Raw genomic sequence first — 7,249 nt, 5'->3', positions numbered from 1 at the left:
TGGTTTTGGGATTTTTTTTATGTAAAACCTATATAACAATGGCTGCACCCAGAGTGGGCTGCCTACGTACCCAAATGGGATCAAGCCATACGTAGTTCTGCTGATAAAAGTTATACAGTCCAAGTCAAACAAAACAGAATAGACAAACCTAGATAGTCTAAACATCAAAAGTCAAAGTCAACATGCCTGATACATCAATATCAACCAAGAAATACTAAGTATATCAAGTCTAAGTAATATCAACACTGAGTGTCCTAAAAAAAAGCCGTAAGGGGGTGAAGCCTGCTACTTGATACAAAAAGTCGGGAGACCATCTGCAACCACTCGATTGAGAGTTTTAACTGACAAAGGGAAATGTTTCGGGAGAACTGTCCGATCAATCGAAAGAGAATCGTCAGAGTCGCCTAGGCAGGCACGACGTTGTTCCTTTCCCTATACATATGAGATATCTGTAATGTTGCATCTTTAAACCCTAAACCCTAAATCCGGTTGGAGAAGCAGTATTCCAGCGATGCAATTTGGGACGGATTTTGATCAGGGGTATTTCCGGCAACGATACGGCGGTGCTAGTAACTAGGTTGGGGATTTCTAGGGCTGATGAGCACAATGGCGATAGTGCGGTGGCTGAAAAATGGCTGAATCAACAGGTGGCTTAATGGCAGTTTTGATCGGTAAATGGCGAAGTTGTGGAACAATAGTGGCGAGTTCGGGGTTAGGGTTTTCGGTGGCTGGAAAGTCGGTGGATGGTTTTGGGGTTTTTTTTTTTTTATGTAAAACCTATATAACAATGGCTGCACCCAAAGTGGGCTGCCTACGTACCCAAACGGGATCAAGCCATACGTAGTTCTGCTGATAAAAGTTATACAGTCCAAGTCAAACAAAACAGAATAGACAAACCTAGATAGTCTAAGCATCAAAAGTCAAAGTCAACATGCCTGATACATCAATATCAACCAAGAAATACTAAGTATATCAAGTCTAAGTAATATCAACACTGAGTGTCCTAAAAAAAAAGCCGTAAGGGGGTGAAGCCTGCTACTTGATACAGAAAGTCGGGAGACCATCTGCAACCACTCGATTGAGAGTTTTAACTGACAAAGGGAAATGTTTCGGGAGAACTGTCCGATCAATCGAAAGAGAATCGTCAGAGTCGCCTAGGCAGGCACGACGTGGTTCCTTTCCCTATACATATGAGATATCTGTAATTGCATCTTTAAACCCTAAACCCTAAATCCGGTTGGAGGAGCAGTATTCCAGCGATGCAGTTTGGGACGGATTTTGATCGGGGGTATTTACGGCAGCGATACGGCGGTGCTAGTAACCAGGTTAGGGATTTCTAGGGCTGATGAGCACAATGGCGATAGTGCGGTGGCCGAAAAATGGCTGAATCAACAGGTGGCTTAGTGGCGGTTTTGATTGGAAAATGGCGAAGTGGTGGAACAGTAGTGGCGAGCTCGGGGTTAGGGTTTTCGGTGGCTGGAAAGTCGGTGGATGGTTTTGGGGTTTTTTTATGTAAAACCTATATAACAATGGTTGCACCCAGAGTGGGCTGCCTACGTACCCAAGCGGGATCAAACCATACGTAGTTCTGCTGATAAAAGTTATACAGTCCAAGTCAAACAAAACAGATCAGACAAACCTAGATAGTCTAAGTATCAAAAGTCAAAGTCAACATGCTTAATACATCAATACCAACCAAGAAATACTAAGTCTATCAAGTCTAAATAATATCAACACTAAGTGTCCTAAAAAAGCCGTAAGGGGAATAAGCCTGCTACCTGATACAGAAAGTCGGGAGACCATCTGCAACCACTCGAATGAGAGTTTTAATCGATAAAGGGAAATGTTTCGGGAGAAGTGTCCGCTCAATCGAAAGAGAAACCCTCAGAATCGCCTAGGCAGGCGCGACGTGGTTCCTTTCCTTATATATATGAGATATCTTCAATGTCGCATCTCTAAACCCTAAATCCGGCTAGAGGGGCAGTATTCCAGCGATGCAGTTTGGGATGGATTTTGATCGGGAGTATTTCCGGCGCCTCCGGCGGCGATACAATGGTGCTAGTAACCAAGTTAGGGATTTTTGGGGCTGATGAGCACAATGGCGATAGTGCGGTGGCCGGAAAATGGCTGAATCAACAGGTGACTTAATTGCGGTTTTGATCGGAAAATGGCGAAGTGGTGGAACAATAGTGGCGAGTTCGGGGTTAGGGTTTTCGGTGGCTGGAAAGTCAGTGAATGGTTTTGGGGTTTTTTTTTTATGTAAAACCTATATAACAATGGCTGCACCCAGAGTGGGCTGCCTACGTACCTAAACGGGATCAAGCCATACGTAGTTCTGCTGATAAAAGTTATACTGTCCAAGTCAAACAAAACAGAACAGATAAACTCAAAGTCAACATGCATGATACATCAATACCAACCAAGAAATACTAAGTCTATCAAGTCTAAGTAATATCAACACTGAGTGTCCTAAAAAAGTCGTAAGGGGGTGAAGCCTGATACTTGAAACAGAAAGTCGGGAGACCATCTGCAACCACTCGAACGAGAGTTTTAATTGAAAAAAGGGAAATGTTTCGGGAGAAATGTCCGCTCAATCGAAAGAGAAACGCTCAGAATCGCTTAGGCAGACGCGACGTGGTTCCTTTCCCTATATATGTGAGATATCTGTAATGTCGTATCTCTAAACCCTAAACCCTAAATCTTGTTGGAGGAGTAGTATTCCAGTGATGCAGTTTGGGACGGATTTTGATCGGGGGTATTTCCCGCGCCTCCGGCGGCGACACAGCGGTGCTAGTAACCAAATTAGGGATTTTTGGGGCTGATGAGCACAATGGCGATAGCGCGTGGCCGGAAAATGGCTGAATCAACAGGTGGCTTAGTGGCGGTTTTGATCGGAAAATGGCGAAGTGGTGGAACAGTAGTGGCGATTCGGGGTTAGGGTTTAGGGTGGCTGGAAAGTCGGTGGATGGTTTTGGGGTTTTTTTATGTAAAACCTATATAACAAAATATTATGACTTATCAAACGAATGATCTAGCTCTGGGCCTCAAATAACCCTACGTAAACCATCACCTCGAGAATTCGACATACTGCTCCCGACTTCCCTGATTCAATATCAACTCAGCAACACAACTAAACAGGTATAACATTAAAGTATAAACCACATTAACATGAATGCACCCACAAAACCCAATCTAGCTCTGGGCCTAAAATAACCCTACGTAAACCATCACCTCGAGAATTCGAAATACTGTCCCCGACTTCCCTGATTCAATATCAACTCAGCAACACAACTAAATAGGTATAACATTAAAGTATAAACCACATTAACATGAATGCACCCACAAAACCCAAACCTTGCCAAAACAATTCAATGTCATTATTACTTTCAAAACCTTATTTTAATCGAAAGAGCCAAAATCTACCAAACCTATGCTCTGATACCAACTTGTAACACCCCAGTTGGCTCATACTGGAAATGCTACCGCCACACTGCATCATGAGGTCGTCACCTCCTACTTCGGGCCCCACAATACAGTGTTAAGACTAAAATTAACCATAAAAGCGCATTATTATATAAAAAAAATCTGATTTATGAATATTTACAAAACACACTCCTAAACAAGAATTTTTTTCGGTTAAAATTTACATATAATACAATAGATGTAAGTTCATTCACTCAGCCCGTCTTTCTATATCCCGAGACGTCCTCTATCTCGGATGTGCCATGCATACCATAAACAAATATTTTTCTTAAAAGCAATCTAGAATTAAATCCATATTAAAAACTAACGTTAAATATATCATGTCATACCTTTTAAAATAAAGTCTAATTCTCGTCAATCATATGATACGTGTCATGTCATGCCAATTGTAAAATGATGCAACAAAGATATCAAACTCGACAACAATGCACATCCACATATATATGTACATCCGCCAAAGTGAGCAGCCGGAATAACCTCGGCTCCATATTCATAGGCTCACTACATATGTCTAAGTGAGCAGCCGGAATACCCTTGGCCCCGTTATAACAAGCTCACTAGACCATCATCAATAAATAGCCGAAAAATCATTGGCTTAAGGAAGGACCTGATAAACCCATAATAATATAACGGTCATCCGGTCACTTCCATATACCCACCATACGACTCCGACAATCAATACATGGATAGTCGAACGTTGTCGCTATTAACCACAAGACGCCCCATTGTCTGTGATAGCAAAGATAGGACCCCCACTGACTGCCCTATCCCGTGTAATGTAGTAGAATCCGTGCAACCTGGAATCACCCAAGGGAAACCCGGAAACTCTACTCCTCCTCGCGCGCTCTAACGGGATCACGTTTGGAGTTTGGCATATGATCCTAAACTACCGGTAGACCTCACCAGTGGCCAGCCCAATGAGTGGAACAACACCGAACATGAATGATTAGACCAAATACGTCTCAACTACAATGGTTCTAATCCCTGAATGACCGTGCGACTAAGTCACCCAGTTGTCCGACTACTATCGTCCACTATCGCCAAAGTGTTACGGTACATCGGGGTCGAATATCCTAACCCCAGATGATGCCCTCGCCTAGCACTACCGCACACGGCGACTAAACGATAAATCCATAAAATAAATCTGATAAACCGTGCAATATGTGTGCAGCATGTCAAATAAGTGAATTTATTGAAAATGGTTGGTGAGACAACTCACTTATCCTCATTTTCATAAATACGTATATCAAATATCATAAACCATGAAGTCTCCCACATGCATCCGAACATATATATATATATATATAAATATATACATGCACTGACAAAATGATTCACGTAATATCACATTAACATATTAATTAGAATCGAATGCAACATGGATACCTAATTTCTTAAAACTAGATTTAATTTCTTATTACTTACCTCTTATCAACACTCTCTAGCTTTCGCAATCTCACCCAAATCTCCTCCAACGTACACCTGCCTCATTATTTACTCAAATTAACTGAGCTATATGCTTATTCATAGGAGCTACCTGCTTATTCAAAAGCTAAATTCTATAATTAACTCGTTGGGTTTCAAACTTTTATATTTAGTAGACTACGATATTCTAGCTATAAAACTCATATACCTCATAATATTTATATCGCCCGATTATTAAATAAAAATACTTAAAGATATGAATAAACAGGCAGGTGCACAGTACACTACCGTTTTCAATTCGGCTCGGATCAATACGAAATTCTCATAATATAATGCTAGGACTACAAATAGGCTATTAGCTAAAGAAATTTTTCGATTAAATAGCCAAATAGCCAGTTATGAATTTTTTGAAGAATTTTTAATTTAATATCTTCAATATCTAAATTTATATTAAAATTCATAATTAAATTCTACGTATAACGAGGAATACAATACCAAAGTCGGAATGCTAGGACTACAAATAGGCTATTAGCTAAAGAAATTTTTCGATTAAATAGCCAAATAGCCAGTTATGAATTTTTTGAAGAATTTTTAATTTAATATCTTCAATATCTAAATTTATATTAAAATTCATAATTAAATTCTACGTATAACGAGGAATACAATACCAAAGTCGGAATCAAAATCAGACGGCTAAACCTTTTTCTTGTTCTTTCTTCTTCTTTGCCTTCTTCCCGTTCTCCTTCTCCTTCATTCGGAGGCAAGGTTGTATTTACATTTATAATTATATTATTATTATTATTATTATATTTTATAATTATATATTATATTATTATTATTAACGTTATTATTATTATATATACTTATATTTATATATTATTAATATCATCATTATCATCACCTTATTATTATTATTATATTATTATTATATATTATATTTTATATTTATCTTCATCGATATTTATCCGTTTAATAATCTTTTCAATCATAATTAATATATAAAATATGAATAAAATTTATTTCAGAATATTAATTTCTTGATCCCGAAATATTATAAAAATATTTATTTGCTATAATAATATTATTTTATACATTCTAAAATCGGGGCATTCCACAACGGTTAGCTTAATGACAGTTTTGATCGGAGCTGTAGCACTTGGAATTGTGCTATCCATGAACGACGACCCTGCGAAGTTTGTCTGAAAGCGCGAATGGGACATTCTTGGAGGTGAAGGCGCCGAGTTAAGTGTGACTCTCGACGGGGCTTGATCTAGCATATTATGTATCAAGTTTTGTTGCTCGTGCAATATTATCTGCATGGTTGTTGTTTGTTATTTGTTCATTTATTGAACATGATTTAACCGTTCATATAGTATTTGGGAGACGACCCCTATAGTGAGGATTGATGGTGGTGGCGTTGTCGTGGTGTCCACAATGGTTGTGCTAAGGCTTTTAGATTGAAAACCTGTGATAATGTTCTTTGCAACGACTCGACCAAGTCGAAGTTGTATGAAATTTTCGATAGACGTAGGATCAGCAATTTTGCTTCGCACTCCCACTGTGGTCGTCAATTTGTTGATAGTAAAACTTCCACAAGAAAAGTAAAATTCAAAAATATATTTCGAATTTAAGTAGAGTGTGTTTGAAATCACGGATCCCTAGACAGACAATACATAATATTGCTAAAGAAAAGAAAAAAGAAAGCTAAAAAGGATATCTAGAAAACTAAAAATGATGATCCCCAATGAGAATTTCTCTGAGATTGATGTCGATTGAAGATGTCTGCTCTCTCTCGCTAAGGCTGCTTATATACGTATCAAAACTAAACCGTCCAAAACCACTTTCATGGCGGTTACCTTTGAACCGGTCAAAAAATCACTTCCACGTCAGTTATCTTTGAACCGTCAAAAACTGCTTCCATGTTGGTTACTTTTAAACCGCCCAAAAAAGTAAGGGCAAAAATGTCATTACACTACTTTCAACTACCCACTATAATTAATATACTACTCCCTCCGTCCCAATACAATAGTCATGTTTACCATTTTTGTCCGTCCCAAAACAATAATCTTATTTTCATAAATAATCATATCACCATAAAACTACCCCTACTTTTTCATTTTTATTACACAATTGCCACAACTTTTTACACTAATACACTCACACGGCCAAACAAGTCTTTTATCCATATTTTTTACCCACTATCAATATAATATCAATATTCCTTAAATACCATGTCGGACACAATAAGCCCTTATTTCTGGGACGGAGGGAGTATTATTTTTTAAACACCTCGTAAAAAATAAATGTATACTTTGTATGAAAGTATTATTTTTTAAACACC

The sequence above is a fragment of the Andrographis paniculata genome, unplaced genomic scaffold (assembly GCF_009805555.1).
Source record: "Andrographis paniculata isolate CXL003 unplaced genomic scaffold, ASM980555v1 Contig66END, whole genome shotgun sequence".
Classification (NCBI taxonomy): Eukaryota; Viridiplantae; Streptophyta; class Magnoliopsida; order Lamiales; family Acanthaceae; genus Andrographis; species Andrographis paniculata.
This window is presented reverse-complemented; position numbering follows the sequence as displayed.